General features: G+C 45.1%; 1 pseudogene; it reads left to right on the top strand.

Moving 5' to 3' along the window:
* The first annotated feature begins 1,704 nt into the window (after nucleotides 1-1,704).
* LOC122048188 lies at nucleotides 1,705-21,730 on the top strand (annotated as a pseudogene).
* Nucleotides 21,731-22,459: the final 729 nt, after the last annotated feature.

The raw sequence follows: 22,459 nt of genomic DNA, 5'->3' as shown, positions 1-22,459 counted from the left end.
TTGTTGTTTGCATGCAGGTCACAATGTGGAACTCCTTCTAGGTCACATCGATTTTAGGCCACACGGTTTGCTTCTTGTGATATTAATTATAGAACCTTATTTATGATGGATATTTTTTACTCAGTCCAACTTAATTAAAAATTATTAATTTGTAAAGTAAGATATAAAATTAGGATATTTTTTAGAAATTTGCCGTGCTATTTGGTAATTTGTAAAGCAAGAAATAAAATTTGGATATTTTTGAAATTTGTGGTTTTGGAGTTCCATAATCATGTCTACCAATTGACTGTGTTATCAGCTGCGCACTCTCAAATAGGGAACACAAACTTCTCTCGATCGATGTGGCGTTTCGGAAGTTTTAAATTTTAAGACGGATAAAAGGGAACATTCGATTTGTAAGAAGAAGCATAGGGAGAGAGCAAGAGATAATACGAAAGTAATAAATCTATTGTTCATTGATATTTGTCCAAAGGATAATACAATATATAATATTCAAAAAGTATTTGGTCAATTAACTAATTAATAAATAACAAAATTATTTTAAGAATAATTCTGAGAATAATTATAACATAATTATTAGAATAATCCAAATACTAATATGATTTGATTTGGTAATTTGATCCGGTCAATTTTGATAATTCTGTTTTATCTCTTTTACCCCCGACAAATTCAACGGGAGATCTCTGACGTTGAGTTTGCTTGCTAACTTGTTGAAACGTTGTCTGGATAGTGACTTAGTAAAGATGTCAACGATTTGATCTTCAACAGAAATATAAGAGACGGATAACTGCTGAGTTGCCACACGTTCACGAACAAAATGAAAATCAATTTCCACATGTTTTGTACAAGCATGAAAGATTGGATTTGCTGTAAGATATGTTGCTCCAATATTGTCGCACCAAATTTTTAGTGCAATATTTGATGGAAGATGAAGTTCAGAGAGAAGTGATTGAAGCTAAATAATTTCTGATGTTGTATTTGCTATAGCTTTATATTCTGCCTCAGTGCTTGAACGAGATACCGTAGGTTGCTTTTTCGAATTCCATGAGATAAGATTTCGTCCAAGAAATATTGCATATCCACTGGTAAAGCGTCTATCTTCAAGAGAACTTGCCCAATCTGCATCACTATATGCATGTAAATCTCGAGACGATTGGCGATATAGAAGAAGACCATGTAGAATAGTTCCTTTGAGATATCGAAATATTCTTTTTATATTATCCTAATTTTGTTCAGTAGAAGCATGCATGAATTGACAAGCACGATTTATCGCAAAAGTAATATTAGGACAGTGATTGTGGCATATTGTAAGGCCCCAACAATACTTCGACAAGCTCCTCGTGCATGGTTTCATCGACTATCTAATTGGTTACAAGCTCAAGGATTTTCTAGATCAAAGACTAACTCGTCTCTATTTCACAAATATATTGATGGAAATATGATATTTTTTCTTATTTATGTGGATGACATTCTGATAACCGGCAATGATCACAAGGGTATAACAACTTTCTTAAATTTGAAGACGGGTAAAAGGGAACGTTCGATTGTCCCAGAAAAGGAAACGTGACGTGTTCGAACCTCTAGGCGAGACACAAGATCACTGCACTATTTGAGGATGGATCACCGTCGTTACCGTTTCAAACAAAGAAATTGGACGTGTACCGTACGTGACCTCCGGGCCTCGACCTCCGCGAACGAGTTAAAATGGCGGTGTGCGTCACGGCGGAGTCGGAGAGCGAGAGAGAGAGGGTTTCAATGACGAGCTGCTGCCTCTCTTTCGTCGGATGCTTCCTGGTGTCGTCGCTGCTAGTGTTGCTGCTTCTGACCCTGCCGGTGGACTCCGGTTGTGTCGGTGGGCATGGCGCGGTCTTCAACTTTGGAGACTCCAACTCCGACACAGGTGCCTTTTCTGTCGGCCTCGACGTCTAGCTCTCGCTGCCGGTAGGCCCCGCATTCTTCCACCACTCCTTAGGTCGCCTCTGCGATGGCCGTCTTATCATCGATTTCCTCCGTGAGTCTGACTGACCCCCTTGCAAACCCTATGATCGTTTTTCTTAATACGCAAAAGGGGATGGATCGGTGTCGCTAGGCGAGAGCATCAATGCCAGCTACCTCAGCCCGTACTTGGAGTCACTAGGGTCGGATTTTAGGGGCGGCGCTAACTTCGCCTTCTCCGGCGCCTCCACGCTTCCGCCCAACGTACCCTTCTCCTCGGCGATTCAAGTGCAGCAGTTCCTCCGCTTCAAATCTCGATCCATGGAGCTCGTTGGCCAAGGTTCCAATCTTCTCGGTGCCACAGGAAAAAAAATCGCAACTTTATGATTTGTTCATAATGTACCTTTGATATGTGTCACAGGAACAAGGGGCTTGATCGATTCTGAAGATATCTTCCCTTATGTGTTAGTCATTATTCCAAAGGCTAGTAGTCGTCCGTGATTTATTTCCTCCGTGTTGACCTTGGGACGGATTGACAGGGGCGCTGGGGGTCAGCGTATTCGCCTTTTTTTTTTGTCACAATTGATCGATTCTGAAACTTTTGAGAGCGGTTTGTATGTTATTGACATAGGGAAGAATGACTTAGCAGGTGCGTTTTCTCGAAGCCCAAGATGGTCGAGCAAATAAGGAGCTATTCAGGCAAGCTCTTGTATCAACAATTACTGATACATTCGACATCCATGTTAAAAGATGATTGATCATAAACGTTTGTTGATCTTGATTTCAGAATATCTACGAAATTGGGGGGAGAAACTTTCGTATACACAACACTGGGCCATTGGGATGTTTACCTCAAAAACTAGCTCAGCCGCGAAAAGATGACAGTAGTCTTGATGAAAATGGTTGCCTAATTCCCTACAACAATGCTTCCAAGGAATTCAATGCCCAGCTGGTTAAGTATGATTTCATTGCTAACTACAGGGAATACGGTGAGTTACTTATCTTCATGTTTTAAGTTCCACAAAGAATTTGATGGATACTCTATGAATCTAGAAAGAGAATAGTTGATGATACGTTGAACTAAATTTATAACATTTAAATCCAAGATTATATGTAGGAGTTCTCTTTGATTCTTGTACACATGCTTGGACAATTATAACACTACCTATATCTCAATTGGAGATGTGAAAGTTAATGTCCTTGACTAATTAATAATATTCTAAGAGCATCCACAATGAGTAGGGATATTTCTCTCAAGTATTTGTGGCTCTCACTTCCACATCATTTTTTAAATATCCTACTATTTAAATATCTCAACTTTCACAATGAAATATCCCACTAATCAAATATTATGGGGTTCACCCATCAAATATTCACTCTCAAATATCTTCAATTCCACAATCAAATATCTAACCAACCAAATATTTATGGGGTTCACGACCATTTAATTAACTTATATTTAATTTTAAGAAAAATATAATAGAAGATATATAAATTTAAGTTCATACAAATACAAATATTTTATAAATTTAAAATTGAAATACAGGGATACAAACCATATTAAATTAATAAAATACATAACGATAAACTACAATTAATAAAATAAGCATGCAGCGGATAAAATAAACCATAAAAATTAACTACATGTTCAATTTTTTCTTCAGTTGTTCACATATTGCTAGATGATTTTGAAGTTGTTCATCTGTCATGCCTCGTGTGTCCATTACGAGGAGTTAATGTGCTTGGATGAGTTGATCCACTTTTTTATTGTTATTATATTCTTCCAAATGTGTCATTGATTGTTGCATACCCTGATTCAATTCATCAATTAGGCCTACTCTTTCTTTGCCTTTCCTCTTTGCTGCCTTCTGTCCCATTGGACGAGATCGAATTTCTCTATCATCTATATCAGCAGTTGTGTTAGGATTAGAAGAGTCAATATGTGCACCTGATGATTCTGATGTTCTTGCTTTTTTTTAGCCCGTCGCTCTGAGGATTGAGGAGCATACATCGGACTATCTTTTATGATTCTCCACACATGCTCATATTGGAAAGTAGTTTTAAAAGTATTCTTGTACTCTTCATGAGCTCGCACCATCAAATCCTCGTCACTCCATTCGCTTGGTCGATCATTATACCATTTATTGTAGATTCCATTGTATCTATTTACGATCTTTTTCAACGAAGCCCAATGTGATTTTGCTTTCTTCGCAGTTCTCTTTTTAGCTCCCTTAGCTCGATTGGTATTGAAGTATACCACAACTCGTTTCCAAAATGACTTACTCTTCTAGGCATTACCAACTACTGAATCTTCACTCATAATTATGTAGGTCGTTGCAAGGAGCTTATCATCTGCTATTGTCTATACTGTTCGCTTGCTATGATTTTCATCTGATTCGTTGCCCATCTCTGGTGCTTGATTGAGAATAATATCGTCGGACCCTATTTCAGATGAGAATGGAGCAAATTGTGAATCGGGGACTCAATAAGGTGTACCTCTATCACTGTCAGTTGCATCAACACTAGCTCTTCTCGATTCATTTGATTGAATCTCTGGTGATTGAAGCGGATTAATTCCATGAGATGGGGCTTGCATGAAATACTGACTACTTTGCCAATATTCTGGAGGATATGTATAAAACGGAGCTCGAGAGTCACCACTTAATGAATTTGGATAACTTTGGAAATTATTGTAATATGGTGGTGGGTATGGAAAAGGTTGGAAATTTGGTGGATGTTGAGTGAGAAATGGAAATTGAGGATTGAAGAAATTAAGACGGACTCGAGAACTTTCTTCGCTAGAATTTTCGTCGATATTTGGAGAGTTGAACAAATCTCTAAAATAATGACTAAAATTTTTATCCATTTCTCTCTAAATTTTTTATAGACAATGGATATAGAAATGATGAAAATAAATGAAAGAAAGGATGTATATATAGGGAGAAATTGAATATTACCTAACGTTCGAAAAAATGAACGTTTCTTTCTAATGTTTATTTTTAAAAACGTTTCATTTATTTTTCATTTTTTTATTTTCTCAATTTAATTAAATTTAAAAAAAAAATAAAAGCAATGGCAGCCCACCATTTTGGTGGGCCACACCATATTTAATTATATTAAAAAAAATAAAACAAAAAAATAAAAATAACGGCAGCCCATCATTTTAGTGGTCCCACAAGAGAAAATCATTAAGCATAAATTTATACCCGATGATTTCGAATCATCTCTTAAATATTTTCCATAATAGAAGATATTTGAAAGGGATGATATTAAGATAAACATCCTCTCTAAATATCTTCTATTGAAAATGCTCTAAGTTCGTTCAAAAAAAAATTACATGAAAGCTACCTTTACCGAACTGGGCTTCCATGTAATTGCACATGCAACACTAATATCAAAGCAATTTAGTTTTATTTACTTAATCATAACACTACGTAAAACTAAATCATGACACCATTCTACTTTATTAATATATAACAAAGCCAAATCGATACATCTTTTGATCCTGTCCGATAGTCGTGACGATGAAAACTAGGGATGTAGTACTTCAGTCGACCGTATGTTGACTCCATGCGGTCCTGCAACCACAGCTACGTCAGTGCCGAGCCAGAGAAGAGGTCCTCAGCGTTAGCCCTCTAACGCTCAAGTCAGTCACCGGCGATGTGTGGAAGCAAAGCAAAGTAGCGAACAGTAGTAGCAACAGTGGATTATCGCATACCTCTGTTGAAGCTTGGACCCCCTTTATATAAGGCTCCTGCAGTGTGTATGCACGCTTCCCAAGGCATGCGTGCTTCTCCGTGATTTCCATGAAAAGATATGTCAGGAAAGTGTCTCTGACACAATACTTTAATGAGTCGAGCATATTTCTGACGTGACAGTAGAAACTTCCGTCGTACGATCCTCTGCCTGATCATGCCGCCGACCATGCCGTCTGTCGGTGGCACTAGTTCCCAAAAGGATGCCAACAGATACTCCTTTTGTATGTTATTGGGCCGAGCGGAAGAGCCGCTTGGCCGACATTCCTCTTGTCCGAACACTGTCTACCCCTGGGCTGAGCGGGATAGATGCTCGGCTGGCTTTCCACTATCCTTTGTTACGCTGATGTGCCGAACGGGATTAGTGCCTGGCCGCCGGATTTGCTCCTTGACCGAGCCAGGAAGCTGCTTGGCCGTAATATCAATGTGTTTGAATGTAGTCTGCTTGGTCGTCACTCTGCTCCGCTGCTTTCGAGGATTGATGTAAGGCCGAACGGGGTTGCCGCTCAGCGCGCCTTTGCGGATACTTGGTACTTGCTTTTTTGAGCGTAGGATGTTCGGTGTGTTCCCGGGCTACTAATGTTGGATCGGGTCTTCTTTATCCTAGTCAAGCGAGTGGCCTGCCCGAACGGCCGAGGATATAGGGGCGTTGACCAACCTTGACTTTAACCTACACTGTGGCTGCGAGCCTCCGCGGGGTAGGCCCCTCATCACCGCATCAACTGCCTCTCCTTCAAGACTAGTCGAAGGAGGCTGCAAGTCCGACTGACTGGATAATTTGTCTCTGAAACGGTTCTTCCGCTCGGATGTAGATCCTCCCCTAAATTCGGCCAACTGTGTGACCGCTCCTTGCCGACCGGTCTACTGAAGACTGTCGACCGACCGTAGGTCTGACCCTTTGGGCCGATCGGCAAGATGAGCATTTGGACTTGGAACGAATTTTTCCTGGTTTCTGTGGACGAATGCTGTTGGGGATGATGTCATCCAAATGTCTCGGGAATCGCGCGGATCTTGGTGCATTAAGGTCGAGCGCTTTCCCATACCTTCATTAAATGCAAACCTATGGTAAAGCGCTACGCGTAGCGCCCCCGCTTGTCGCATGCTTGATGCGGCGGATGACGATTTGATGCTTTGGCAGTTCAAAATCAACGGCTCGATCTTGTCATCGAATCCGGCGCCCTAGATCGTACGGTGTCTATTGACCGAGCCACAGGTTTATAACCTTACGGTGCTGGCTTCTCCTCCACATTCGTGTCTTCCTCAAGAGTTGTCAGTGACTTGTTCCTATGCGACCTTCCGGTGACTTTCTGTGCCCCCTCTTGGCGACTTCTTCTTTTCCAGTAAGCTTTCCTTCCTTTCTTGTTCATCTTCGATCCTTGGCCTTCCTTTTCGCTAGGGCTGTAATCGAGCCAAGCCGAGCTGAGCTTTGGGGTGTTCACGCTTGTTTGATAAGATAACCGAGCCGAGCCGAGCTTAAAAAGAACCAAGATTTTGAAATGAGTGTTCAAGCTTGGCTTGATTTATTTTTTATGAGCTTGAGCTTGTTTGAAGCTTGGCTTGAGCTTGGTTCGTTTAGATGTTATCAAGCTCTCAATTCAAGCTTTGCTTGAGCTTGGTTCAAGCTTGGCTTGAGCTTGGTTCGTTTAGATGTTATCAATCTCTCAATTCAAACTTGTTTGATTGTTTGAAACTTTTAATTGTTTGATTAGTTATTAAGATTGATAATTTAAATTTATTTATTTATTTTATTTTATTATTTATTTAGCATATTGAAAAGAGTTTTATTAATAAATATGATTCGTGAACATTGTTTACGAATGTTGTTCACGAACATTGTTCACGAATGTTGTTCACGAACGTTATTTACGAACGTTAACGAGCTGAACACATATGTGTTCAAGCTTGTTTGTTTAGCTTAACGAGCTGTTCAAGCTTGTTTGTTTAATTAATCTTATGTATATTGAACAAACATAAACAAGTTCTTACCAAGTCGAACACCAACCTTGTTCACGAACGCTTGGTTCATTTACAGCCCTACTTTTCGCTCCCGGTCTTCCAGATGCGTGCGCTTTTCATTTGCCCTTCTTTTCTTCGAACTTCTATGTCTGTTTTGACAATGGCGAGCTCCCCGCCATAGTCGAATGTCGCTCTTGGGTTATGGTACACCACCATAGAGACCAAGTTCGATGAGGACGACGCTGAGAGCCTCAAGAACGCTTTTGAGATTCCCCCGATCACGAGCTCGTTTTGGCTTCTTCTTCCGATCGGCCAAATGACCCGCCGACCGACACCATTTGTTTATTCAAGAATCATTTTGTGGTCGGTCTCTGCTTCCCTATTCATCCTTTCGTTGTTGAGGTCTATAATTATTTCCGCATTCCCCTTCTGTAACTCGTGTCGAACTCCTTTCGCCTTCTGTGCGGTGTCATCGTGTTGTTTCGGCTGCACGACATCTCTTTGACTCCTCAAGTTTTCCACTATTTCTACTATCCCAAACAATCCGAACTGGGGACTTATCTATTTCAGTCTTGAGTTGAATTGATTTTCTTTGACAAAATGCCTACTTCCAATAAACATTGGAAGGAATACTTTTTTTTTATGCGTGTTCCTGAGCGGCCAAGCTTCCGGACCCACTGGCAAGTCGGCTTTCCACCTCAACCCGATCTGAAGAAGTATAAGAGCCGCTCGGACTACCTTCATGCTGCATCCATGTTGGCCGGCCAGAAGTATGACATCCACAAGTTACTACTTGAGGGTGTGCTGTACATCTTTGGCCTGAGTCCGATCCGCACTGGGCTCCCGACCAGCTTAGGTAAGAGGTTACATGTACATTTTTTCGTTTGATTCTAACTGATTTTTCTACTTCTTTTGCAGCCGAAATGATGTTGCGTGCTCGGATGACCGACTTTGCGAAGCTTCAGGGCACCGCGATCGAGGCGGTTGCTATTGAAGAATTGGCGAGCCGCGGCCTACAGCCGGTCGGCTCTCAAGATGAGAGCTCAGTGACTCCCGCCTCGGCGAGTGGAGGGGCAGCTAACCGAGCACCTAGTGTTGAAGTTGCTAGCGGCTCGAGGCAACCATCCGAATGGGTGCCTGTCGCCCGAGCAGAGAGTTCAGGCTCTTCTGGTGAGCCGCTGTTAAGGCGCAAGAGGCGCCAAGCAGAATCTTCGCGCTCCGCTGTTTTGGCGGTGGGATCCGCCGAAAGGATCGAGGTTGGAACTTCGAATCCCCCCGCAGTTCCTGAGACCACGCCCGAGATATCTTCCGACCGGACTCCTTCGGTGACCGAGCTGCCATAGGAGCCTATTGCAGTAGAGGGACTGGCCTCCAGCTGTCATCCTCGCAGCCATCGAGGGTTCTGCGATCGGCCATCCTCCCGGCATCTGCGTCTCGGCCGATCACTCCAGAAGCCTCGACCCACTCGGCCCTGGGCGGCCGACGATCAATCAAGGCGATTCTCCATTTGCCAATGGAGGAGTACAGTGAGCCGATCCCCCAGTCGCGCACTCCTGAGCATCAAATCATCATCTGGGGTCCGCTCGCCCAAGTCTGGGAAGAAGCCCGAGCCTGAGTGGCGGCGATGCCCCCGGGTGTGCTCGCTAATAACCATACCCAAATGACAACTGGGGTAAGCCCTTATTGTATTATCTTTCCTCCGATCGAGTTTAATCCCTTTCACTGCTTGTAGTATTGGGTGGAGAGTCTAGCCATATGCCACAAGCTCGCATATTTGGAGGACGAGCTAAAGAAGCTGAGAGCCTCAAGCAGCCAACCCGACGCCGACCTGGAGAAGACGACCAAGCTCCTTGAGGCTGAACGAGCTAAAACCTCTAGCCAGGAGGAGATGTTGGGCCGACTCAACAAGCAGGTCAGCACCTTTGACAAAAAGGTCGAGTCGACCACCACTAGGAAGAACCGAGTCATCGAGGACCTGGTGCTGAAGAACAAGGAGGCTCGAGACCTCGCCCACAAGCTCAGGGAGGCTGAAGATTTCACGGTGACCGAGCGAGCGTGCTGCTCTGCGTGGGAAACTGAGCTCTAGGGCCAACTCTTCGATAAGGACGTAGCACTGAAGCTGGCCCAGGATGAGCTAGGGAAGGTGAAGACTAAGCTAGAGGGCTCCCGAGCGGTGTTGAAAATTTATCAGGACGTCGAGCTGAGTCGATTCGCAACAATGAAACAGAACTACATCTGCTCGGACGCATTCAATGATAAAGTCATCATCCGTTATCTTCGGCTCTGTAACCTCGTAATAGACGAGATGATCAACCAGCTCAAGGCAGGCGACCACCTTCCCGTGACTTTGAAGGACAACGTTATCAGTCGGGATAAGATGACCGAGTCACTACCCGACGACGCTCCGGATTACCTTGAGTGAGGTTGGGCGCTGAAAATTTTTAAAGTCTTAATGTAAGCTCGCCCGTTCGACGAAGCTCTTATCTTTAGCTTATAACTGTAATTTTGGAAATTTTGAGGTCTTAATATATGTGCGCCTGTTCGACGAAACATTTCCCTTCACAACGTTTTTTTTCCTTTGACTGTAAATGCCCATGATCTCGTACCTGCATCTAGCTGCTTAACCATAAGAGCAAGCTCGGGTTGAAGGTCGCCGCTTGACTGTTGGTGAAGACATGCGTTTAACGTCGCCGCTCGACGATTTGGTGAAGACTCGGGTTTAAGGTCACCGCTCGAACGTTGGTGGAGACATGCGTTTAACGTTGCTGCTCGACGATTTGGTGAAGACTCGGGTTTAATGTCATCACTCAACCGTTGGTGGAGACACGCATTTAACGTCGCCGCTCGACGATTTGGTGAAGACTCGAGTTTAAGGTCGCTGCTCGATCGTTCGTGGAAACGAGAATTTAAGGTCGTCACTCGACCGTTGATGGAGACGAGAGTTTAAGGTCGCCGCTCGACCGTTGATGGGGATACGCATTTAACGTCGTCGCTCGACGATTTGATGTGTCGTTCGGCATATAGCTTAGAAACCTTTTATTTTGACCATGCATTCAGAGAGAACGTACAAAAATGTATAAATACACTTCTACACTTGCACACCTCTCATCTGGCTCGATAGGGTTGGAGATGGTTGATGTACGTAGATTGTATACTCTTGTTTAGCATGTTTTGACACAGATTCACATACTTTGTACATGCTTTATCTATACATTTTCGTACTTCCAGCTTTGCTTTTAGCATATTTACTCTTTTTGTTCGGAGATATGCTTTTGTGTATTTTTTGTACACAGGAATCAATTTTAGAGAAGAAATGATGTCCGAGGCAAAAATTACAAAGGAGGAAGGCACCATCCTTAAGTGTCACACGACCTTGCCATGGGGGGTTGTCCAGGCCGTGTGAAGATCACCACCCGTGTGGCTACAGCAAAGGAGGAAGTGGCCATGGTCGTGTGAGCATCACACGGCCGTGCCAAGTTTTGAAGCCAATAGGAGTCAGGCCGTGTGCACCACACGGCCTTGCAAGCACTCCAGAGCTGAAGCAGTGCACGACCGTGTAGATATACATGACCATGTAACATTTCCAGAGGCCAAGAACACCCTGGTCGTATGCACCACACGACCGTGCAGGAGCTCCAGAGCCGGAGGCAGTGCAGGCCGTGTAGATCTACACGACCGTGCAAGGGGAGCAGTGGCAGAGCAGGCCATGGTCATGTCTCACACACGGCCGTGTGAGACAGGCAGAGAAGGGAGTAACACAGGCCATGTGAGCTTCACACGGCCGTATCTCGGGGCCATATGGCGCCCAAACCCCTCCTCTATATAAAGCTTTCTTCAAGATTTGAAAGGGGATCTTCTTCCCCTTTGGGAGAAATCAAGATTTGGGCTTTCCTCCACCTTCTTGGAGGGATTTTCCGACGATTCGAGGGCAGATCTTCATCGTTTCGACTCCGGAAGCAAGGATTGGATCCAAAGACCGTTCTTCATCGTAGATAAGCCTTTCTTCCCTTTCTTTCTTGGATTTGGGGATCAAGATGCTTGTAATCTTCTTGTTTTCGGATTTCTTTCCTTGTTCTATGGATTAGATCTCTTGTTCTAGGATGGAGGGAGTATTTGTAATGAAGATTTGATGTAAAACTCTTGTGGATTTGTCAATTTCCTATTTTAATGATTTTATCCTGTTTTGTATCTCTTTGATCTTGTGTGGATTGTTGTGATTCGGACCTAATGCCCATTCTTGATTGAATGTTTGAATACCTGGTGGATCTTGTAGAGATTATTTCTCATTCGATTTTCCGAGGGACGTTCGTGACAGGAACAAGCCTGTGTAAGGACGTTTGAGAAATGATCTTGAGGGTGAAATAGGGTTATTCAAGGGGGTAGGATAGATTGTATGTGTTCATATCTTATATCTTGATGCGGTTGAGGAACGATGAATTCTTATGTTGATTATCTGAGGGATGCACGTGAAAGGCAAGCCCATGTAAGGACAACATAGATTCATTCCTAATTGATCATATTTAGGTATATATTTCAGTCTTAGGCCGGTTGTCTATTGCAAGAGAGAGCCGACAAGCTCCTACAAATGATGGACAATTGAGAAATAAGATTTGGTAGATCATTTACATTGAATAATCTTACAAAGAAATCGAAACTCCTAGAACATACCTTTATCATAGCTCTTATTCTTGTTTCTATTTCTTTTATTTCTATGTTTGCTTTTCATTAGTTGCATTTAGTTTCTAAAAATCAATTGATAGTTGTTTAGCTAATTCGCGTTGAGCACTCTTTAGTGGTTATTCCAGTCCCTGTGGATACGATATCTTTTATTATTACTTACGACATTTCCGTACATTTGCGGAACGTCAACAATGGTTTGCGCTCCATGGTCGTTCGAGCTGTCTTCCCGTCTCATCCTCCAGATAATAGGCACCCGAACGGAACTTCTGCACGACCTTGAATGGTCCCGCCCATGGTGCCTCAAGCTTGGCATTATCGTCGACCGACTTCACCTTCTTCTAGACTAGGTCACCGACCTAGAAAGATCTTGGGATCACCCGTCGATTATAATTCTGCCTCATATATTGTCGGTAGGTTGTTAGCCGAATGGCGACTTTTGCTCGTGTCTCATCCACCAAGTTGAGCTCCATTTGCCTCCGTTATGCATTCCCTTCGTCGTAGTGTTGCACCCGATCGGATTCTACTCCCACCTCCACTGGGATGACTGCTTCGCCGTCGTATACCAACTGAAATGGAGTTACGCTGGCCGCCTCTTTCGGAGTCGTGCGGAGAGCCCATAGCATGCTGGGAGTTCGTCGACCCAGCTGCCTCCTATGTGGTTGAGCCGAGCACGCAAGACTCGGAGGATTTCCCGATTGGTGACTTCTGCTTGCCCATTACTCTGCGGATAGGCCACGGAAGTGAAGGCCTACTGGATACCATATCCTTCGCACAACTCCCTGAGCCTCTGACCGACGAATTATCTTCCATTATCTGAGACAAACCGACGAGGGATGTCGAACCGGCAGATGATGTTCTGTCATACGAACTTCATGACCATCTGCTCAGTTATCTTGGCTAGGGGCTCGTCTTCGACCCATTTGGAGAAGTAGTCCACCCCGACGAGCAAGAACTTTCGCTAATCAGTTGCATAGGGAAAGATCCCACGATATCCATGCCCCATTGGTTGAACGGGCATGATACCGTGGGCGCTTTCATTTCCTCGGTCGGTCGGTGGCATGCTGTGGTATTTCTGGCAAGATAAGCAGGTGCCCATCTTCCGAGCGGCGCCCTCCTTGAGGATCTACCAGAAGTATCCAGCCAGAAGTATTTTTCGAGCAAACGCGTGGCTGCTCGGGCGACCCCCGCAAGCGCCTTGGTGTACCTCCTTCAAGATATAATTGACGTCTTCTGGTCCGACGCATTTGAGTAGGGGTCGGGCGAAGGCCTTCTTATAGAGCTGGTCGCCGATCAGGGTGAATCGACCGACTCTCTTCTTTATCAGGCGAGCATCCTCCGGATCGATAAGCATACTCCCTGAACGCAAGAATTCTGTTAAGCTCGTCCTCCAGTCGCTTGGAAAGGTGATTCCCTCCATACGATTGATGTGGCCCACCAGCGATACTTGCTCAATCGACTGACCTATAATGATCGGCGACAATGAACTAGCTAACTTGGCCAATTCATCTGCAGCCTGATTTTCCGATCGGGGGATCTTCTGTATAACAATCTCTCGAAAGTTGGACTTTAACTTTTCAAAGGCCTCTATGTAGAGCTTGAGTTGGATGTTGCTTATCTCGAACGCTTTGGACAGTTGCTGAGCGGCCAACTAAAAATCCAAATGGATCAAGACTCTGACTGCTCTAACGTGCCGAGCGGCTTGTAAGCCGGCTATTAGCACCTCGTACTCGGCTTCGTTGTTGGTGGCCCTGTAGTCTAGTCGAACGGCAACTGCATCCAATTTTCTTGCGGGGGATGAGTAGTATGCCGATGCTACTCCCCTGTCGAGTGAACGAATCATCCACATATATCCTCCAAACGGCTTCTGGCTCTGGGTTCTGTACCTCGGTGATGAAATCCACCAAGGACTGTGCTTTGATGGCAGTTCGGGGTTGATACTGGATGTCGAACTCGCTGAGCTTCGTTGTCGATTTGATCAGTCGTCCAGACACCTCGGGATTGAGAAGGACTCTTCCCAAGAGACTATTGGTCATCACAATTATTGAGTGAGCGAGGAAGTATGGGCGAAGTCTCTGAGCGATGAGCACTAAAGCATAAGCTAGCTTCTTAAGACCAGTGTAGTGAGGCTTAACATCTTTTAATATGTGGCTTAAAAAGTACAATGGTTATTCCTCATTGCTCTACCTAACTAATGCTGAACCGACCGCATGCTCTGTAGATGACAAGTAGATTCGGAGCGGCTCGCCGACATATGGCTTGGCTAGGACAAGCAGGGAGTTGAGGTATTCTTTGAGCTCTTCGAATGCCTTGTTGTACTCCTCGTCCCATTGAAATTTTATCGCCCGACGCAGTATTTTGAAGAATGGTCAGCTCCGATCGGATGACTTGGAGATGAATCTGGATAGCACCGTGATCCGACCGGTCAATCACTGAGCTTCCTTTAAGTTGCGGGACGGGGGCATGTCTTGCAATTCTTTCACTTGATTGGGTTCGCTTCGATGCCCCGCTCGGTTACTATGTAGCCGAGGAAGCACCCACTCTTTGCGTCGAACAGACACTTGCTTGAGTTTAGCTTTATCCTCCTTAATATCTGCACATAGGTCAGCCACTCGGAGGGATTTTATCAGGATATCATTTACGTATACCTCCATGTTACGGTCGATCTACCGTTGGAACACTTTGTTCATCAATCTTTGATAAGTGGCTTCGACATTCTTGAGTCTGAATGACATGACATTGTAGCAGTACGTACTGTCGGTCGTAATGAAGCTGACCTTTTCTTGATCTTCGCGGGCGAGCGACACTTGATGATAACCCTAGTAGGCATCTAGCATGCAGATCAACTCACATCCCGTAGTGGAGTCCACCATCTGGTCGATCCAAGGTAACGAGAAGAAATCCTTCGGGCATGCCTTGTTCAAGTCACGGAAGTTGATGCAGACTCGCCATTTGTTGCCCGATTTGGAGACGAGGATGACGTTGGCGAGCCAGCTTGCAAATTGAACTTCCCTCACGTGTCCGGCTTGCAACAACTTTTCTACCTCCACCTGGATGATCAGGTTTTGCTCGGCGCTGAAATCCCTTGTGCGTTGCTTTATCGGACGAGCGTCCAGTCGGACATGTAGCTCATGCTGAGCTACGCTTGGGGAGATGTCGTGCAGCTCATACGTTGACCATGCAAACACGTCATGGTTCCGCTGGAGACAAGCGACCAATTCTGTCTTCTACTTGGCCTCTAAGTCGGCAACCACGAAAGTAGTGGCCTCCGTTCGGCAAGGATGGATCTGAACTTCCTTTTTTTCTTCGTACACGAGGGCAGGAGGTTTTTCAGTAATGGTGTTTACCTCGAGTCGCGGATTCTTCCGAGCGGCTTTGGCCTCGGTCTTGATCATCTCGACGTAGCAACGTCGAGCGGCAAGTTGGTCGCCCTTGACTTCTCCAATCTGGTCATCTACCAGGAACTTAATTTTTTGGCAGCAGATAGAGACTACTGACCTGAACTCGTTGAGGGCCGGTCGCCCTAGGATGACCCTGTAAGATGAGGGGCGCCCATCACAATGAAGTTCGTGGTCCTAGTCCTCCTGAGCGGCTCCTCTCCTAGTGAAATGACCAATCTTGTTTGGCCGATTAGCAAAACTTCATTGCCGATGAATCCGTACAGCGGGGTCGTCATAGGTAGCAGCCCGTCCTGATCAATCTGCAGCTGATCAAACGCTTTCTTGAAAATTATTTCCTTGAACTTTCTATGTAAACAAAGATACGATGAATGGTATAATTAGCGATCATCGCTCGGATGATCAAGGCGTCGTCGTGAGGGATCTCGACTCCCTCTAAGTCACGGGGTCCGAAGTTGATCTCGGGCCCGCTCGCCTTCTCCCGGCTGCATCCTACTGCATGGATCTCCAGTCGTCGTGTGTACGACTTCCGGGCTCGATTGGAGTTGCAGTTAGTCGGTTCGCCGAAAATGACGCTTATTTCTCCTCGGGCGGTATTGCTTCTGTTTTCTTCCTCCCGAGCGGAAGGTTGATTCTGATCGTTTGAGCTTCGGGAAGGATTGAAACTCTCATTTTGTTGTTGGTGTTGGTACCGTTCTGACGACCTTCTTGCGTCTCCTTGACGACCGGTGGACTGGTATCTATGCCGTCGATCGGGAGAGGGGGTTCGGCGGCGGTACCCTCTGGGAGTCGATCGGCTGGTGATCGACGTTAGGCCGCGACAGTCACGTGTATTGTGCGATGCCGACTAGTGGAAAAAGCAGAACATATGTGTCTATATCTTTCCTTTTGACGCCTTTGGTCATCCGGATGCCACATACTGGATGGCGTGCGCTCTGGTTTCTGAGTGCGGTCACGCTCCTTCAGCCCTTGGCCCCCTAGGCGGTTGATGGTTGCCTGATGGTGGACGCTCGGTCGGGACAAAGGGCTCGGTCGACGCCTCCTTTCTTCTGGCCGCTTGGGCTTCCTCCACATTGATGTACTCGTTGGCTTTCTTGAGCATGTAGTGGTAGTCCCGGGACGGCTTCCTGATGAGCAATCGGAAGAAGTCCCCCTCTATGAGTCCCTGTGTGAAGACATTCATCATGGTCTCAGATGAGACTGAAGGGATATCCATAGCTATCTGATTGAAACGTTGAATGTAGGCTCTGAGCGTCTCCTTGGATCCTTGCTTCAAGGAAAAAAGGCTGATGCTTTTCTTTTGGTAGTGTCGACTGTTGGCAAAGTGGTGCAGGAAAGCCGTTCGGAAATCCTTGAAACTGCGTACTGAGCCATCCGGAAGCCTTCTGAACCAACGTTGCGCTGAGCCAGAAAATGTGGTGAGGAAGACTTGGCATTTCACTTCGTCCATGAACTGGTGGAGTGTGGCTTCATTATCGAACATATCCAGATGATCATCTAGATCGGTCGACCCGTTATAGGACCCGATCACCAGTGGGGTGTAGTGCCTAAGGAGAGGATCTCGCAATATGTCTTCGGAGAACTGGCGGTTGATTTGCTTGGGAGATGCGTTGCCTCGAGGCGCCTTGCCCTTCTGTGCGTCCCGAACGGGCGCTTCGTCCGAAGAAGATCTCCGCTCTTGGTTGGCTTGGGCTATCTTCGAGGGTGTTTGGAACAGTGCCCAATGAAAAGGTATGGGCACGGGTGGCGCCTCTCCATGTGTGCCGGTTGACAATCTATTCTGCCCCCAGATAGAGAGTTGCTACGGGCGGTCCTCCTGTGCTGCTCGGCCTCCTGTTACGGACATTGCTTGCTGCGTTTGCAGATCGGCTAGTGCCTTTTCTTGTTGCTTCTCGACTATTTTCTATGCTCGGGTTTGCACAAGCAGGTCGAGCTCTTCTTGGGTGAGCACCACTGTGTGAAGTCGTCCAACGTCTTCCATCCTCTCGGCTCGGATGCAAGTTGCATTCCCACAGACGGCGCCAAATATGATCTTGTCCGATAGTCGAGGTGATGGAAGCTGGGGACTTGGCGCTCCTGCTGATCGTGTGTTGACTCCGCGCGGCCCTGCAACCACAACTACGTCAGTGCCGAGCCAGGGAAGGGGTTCCCGGTGTTGACCCTCCGACGCTCAAGTCAGTTACCAGCGATGTGTGGAAGTAAAGTAAAGTAGTGAACAGTAGCAGCAATAATGGATTATCGCATACCTCCGCTGAAGCTTGGACCCTCCTTTATATAAGGCTCCTGTAGCGTGTGTGCATGCTTCCTAAGGCGTGCGTGCTTCTCCACAATTTCCATAAAAAGATATGTCAGGAAAATGTCTCTGACACAATACCTTAATGAGCCGAGCATATTTCTGACGTGACAGTAGAAGCTTCCGACGTACGATCCTCTGCCTGACCATGCCGCCAACCATGCCGTCTATCGGCGACACTGGTTCCCAAAATGATACCGACAGATACTTCTTTTGTCTGTTATTGGGCCGAGCGAAAGAGCCGCTCGACCGACCTTCTTCTTGTTCGAACACTGTTTGCCCCTGGGTAGAGCGGGATAGACGCTCGGCCGGCTTTCCACTATCCTTTGTTACGCTGAACGGGATTAGTGCTTGGCCGCTGGATCTGCTCCCTGGTTGAGCCGGGAAATTGTTTGGTCGTAATATCGATATATCTGAATGTAGTATGCTCGATCGTCACTCCACTCCGCTACTTTCGAGGATTGATGTAAAGCTGAATGGGGTTGCTGCTCGGTGTGCCTTTGCAGATACTTGGTACTTGCTTTTTTGAGCGCCGGATGTTCGGTGTATTCCCTGGCTGTACTGATGTTGGATCGGATCTTCTTTATCTTAGTCGGGACAGTGGCCTACCTGAACGACCGAGGATATAGGGGCATTGGCCAACCTTAACTTTGACTTATATCGTAATCGTGACCCTCCGCCGGATGAACTCCTCATCACCCCATCACCTTACATAATAGATTTGTTGCACTTGCTATAGTCCAACTTTAACACTCTATAACCAAACTGTGGCATAATAGGCAACAAAATAAAACCTGTCATCTCAACCAAAGCGTGACACACCTACTATAACTAAGCTGTAGCATTTACTATGACCAAATTGTTGAACATATTATATCCAAACTATAACACTTCCAAAGTCAAATATATGATAAAATCAAACAATGACAGGGCAACTAAATAATGACACTAATGTTGTATTGTAGTCATTCCTCCTTACTAAACTAGCAACTAAATAATGACACTAATGTTGTATTGTAGTCATTCCTCCTTACTAAACTAGGACTAAGAATTCGATTAAAAATTAAATTGATCGAACCAAATAAATCAAAACCAAACTAACCGAACATTTTTTTTTTTGATAAATCGAATCGATAAAATTTTGTCATTAAAATTGAAAAAATTGATTAATTCAGTCGATTATCAAATTAACTGAATTTTTCTTAATAGTCAACTACTATTGTACAATTGAGTCAATCAGTCGAGCTTACCTATTTGATATATTGAGCCTATAACACCGGTTTAGGTACAACAATTGATTGCTCGTAACATGATAGTTTAATCGGTTTAATCAAATTTGGAATTTTAAAACTGAGATTGAACCGGATAAATTGTTATTTTATTTTTTAAAAATTTAAATTTTCAAATTAATCAGATTGAATTTTCAAATTTTGTCAGTTCAGTTAATTATTTCGGTTTAGTCAATATTTTACTCACCCATATACTAAACTGCCATACCTACTAAACAACGAGTATACAACAAAATCAATCAATACTTACACCTAAACCAAAACCAAAACCAAACTGAGAGACATACTATAATTGAATTGTATCAACTACATATATTGATACCTAGTATAATCAAACTATGCCACCGTCCTATTGAGTCAATGTGTAGCAGCAAAATTGAATCGTGACGCTTCAATCAAATGATGTCATGCCACAATCAAATTATGATGCCTTTTCTGAAATTGTACTGCTGTGTTGCTTGAATCATCATATGAAGCTGATTCACTTGATCTTCCGAGGAGACATTTATATAAGTTTATGCAGACCTATCCGTGCAACCTCCAGTGATACGGTTGGTAATGGAGGGGCCCAAGAGGAAAGGGTGAGAAGGGTCAAGACCATATAGCGGTCAAAAGTCAAGAGAACGTAACGGTCAATAGTCAAGGTGACTTGGCAGTCAATAATCAAGGTGACTCGGCAGTCAATAGTCAAGCTGACTAGGCAGTCAGAGGTAAGCATATGGGGTAGTCAGAGGTCAGGCAAACTTGTCGATCAAGGGGGCAAAGTAGTTGAAAGACAAAGGGAGACGACGGGCGGAACACCGGGCACAGGTCGGGATCGGCAGAGCTGGGTAGAGGCAGCTCTATCTACAGGCCTGCGATTCGAAGGCCCGGAAGTGCAAGTCACAAATCACAGATCGGAAGCGTCAGAGCTGTGTAAAGACAGCCCGATCTACAGGCTTACGGTCGAGGGCCAGCAAATACTCACGGGTCGGGATCGGCAGAGCTGGGTAGAGGCAGCTCGATCTACAGGCCTGCGATTCGAAGGCCCGGAAGTGCAAATCACAAATCACAGATCGGAAGCATCAGAGCTGTGTAAAGACATCTCGATCTACAGGCTTACGGTCGAGGGCCAGCAAATACTCATGGGTCGGGATCGACAGAGCTGGGTAGAGGCAGCTCGATCTACAGGCCTGCGATTCGAAGGCCTGGAAGTGCAAGTCACAAATCACAGGTCGGAAGCGGCAAAGCTGTGTAAAGACAGCCCGATCTACAGGCTTATGGTCGAGCGCCAGGAAATACAGGGTACAGAGTACAGACCGTGATCGACAAGGCTGTTCAGGGTTAGCCCGACTGACAAGTAACGCTTAGAGGCGGGATCTGGTCGAGGGGTGTGAGGTAGATGCAGACCACGATAAATATGATGAGCTAAGCTGTGCAGGAGTCGGAGGATCACAATTGTCCGTCAAGGGTAATCATTACATACCAGTGAGATGTGCGAAGGCGGAGGTTCCTAAACGAAAAGATGCCCTCATAACCAATAGTAGCCTAACAGATGTCCTTCGCTACAAAACAAAACCCATGTGTAAAGGCGGAGGTTCCTAAACAAGAAGATGCCTTCACGACCAATAGCAGCACGACAGGTGTCCGGGATATACGACAAAGCCCAGCGTCTAACGTTTTCTGACAGGGTTGCAGGTTCTGGAAGCAAGGCGGGTGCATAAAAAGGAGGGGATTCCTCGTACGCGGGTACGCTCTCTCGTCACTTTTTCCACAACTTTTCATTTTCAGTCATTTTTTTTCGGCTCTCTGCTTTTTCTGGGGAAAAAGGACCTGACTTGAGCGTCGGAGGGCCTGATCCGGGGACTTTTTCCCTGGGTTCTGGTCTCTAATGTGAGGAGGGAGATCGTCTGAGTGTGTGCAGGATCCTGCAGCATCGTCAGCCGCCCGTGGGAGCCAAATCACCCACGACTTTCCGTCAACAACCAGGCCGTCGCGACCAGCCTTCGTCCGACTCAGCTTTCGGACAGGATCATCCACGATTCTGCCTTCATTTACTTTGCAGGCTTTGAGACTGCATTCATGGCGTGCTGTGGCCAGTGATGGATCCAGACAAAAAAAGAAGAGGGTGCTCAAAGAAGGAAGCTGGAGCTTGTCTTCCTTCTCGCTGCCCCTCGGACTACAACATACTGGTGGACTTTTCCGGGAATAAGGGGGTGCTCAAGCACACTCCCGCTCTCCCTAGATCCGCCACTAGTTGTTGCCATGGTGGACCTCCATACAACTACAACAATGACATTGGTTGTGGGCATCCTGAAAGCCAAGTCTGCGCCATTGGATCCTGAGTATATTAGTTGGGACGGAATTCATTATACAGAGGCTGCTAATTTTATGGTGGCTTCAAAGATAATGACAGCCAAGTATTCAAATCCAACTCTTGCATTTGATTTTTTTTTTAACATGTGATTTCATATATTTTTTTCTGAAATGGAAATCAGTAATGCTCTAAGTTTGTCTTTATGAGGAGTTTTAAACTTAAATACCAAAATGTTATGAAAGAATAGACGAAAGGTTAGCAATCAGTTTTAGAAATGATATTAAAGACCAGTGTGGTTCATCCCTCCATTATACTTAGTGGATGGTGAACTTCTGCGTGATGTCTCTTCCTTTTGAACTTGTATATGCGGTGCGGAATATCGCACGTCCACCGGGTGGGCAAGAAGGCTAGCAGTCTTTGGTTGTGTACTCACTTTGGAGGAAATTTTTTTATAAATTTGTCATAGCTAAATCAAACTAGATACATCATAATTAAAAATTGAATCGTGAATATATAAATGATAACTTGAATGTTCTACCATTATATTATAGCCCTGAGATGCGCCTATGTCGTTTGAAACTTTATCGAGGAAGTAATGACAACCATCACACAATAAGCTCGTGCCTCGCCTGGTATGGTCTTCTCTGAGTTGCATGTTTAATGTCTCTAAACAAACTTAGGCTTGTTTCATTGTTAGCATCAGACAATTAGTTGGAAGTTAGAACCAATGGATAAGGCCAACGTCAGAGAAACCAGGCCAACCTCACGTGACGAGGTGCTACCTATCTATTTCAAAGCAAAAGATGGAATACGGATCCAACGCCTGAGATCATGTCACATGATCAACTGCCAGTCGAGTT

Source organism: Zingiber officinale, chromosome 2B, assembly GCF_018446385.1.
Source record: "Zingiber officinale cultivar Zhangliang chromosome 2B, Zo_v1.1, whole genome shotgun sequence".
NCBI classification, from domain to species: Eukaryota; Viridiplantae; Streptophyta; class Magnoliopsida; order Zingiberales; family Zingiberaceae; genus Zingiber; species Zingiber officinale.
This window is presented reverse-complemented; position numbering and strand designations above follow the sequence as displayed.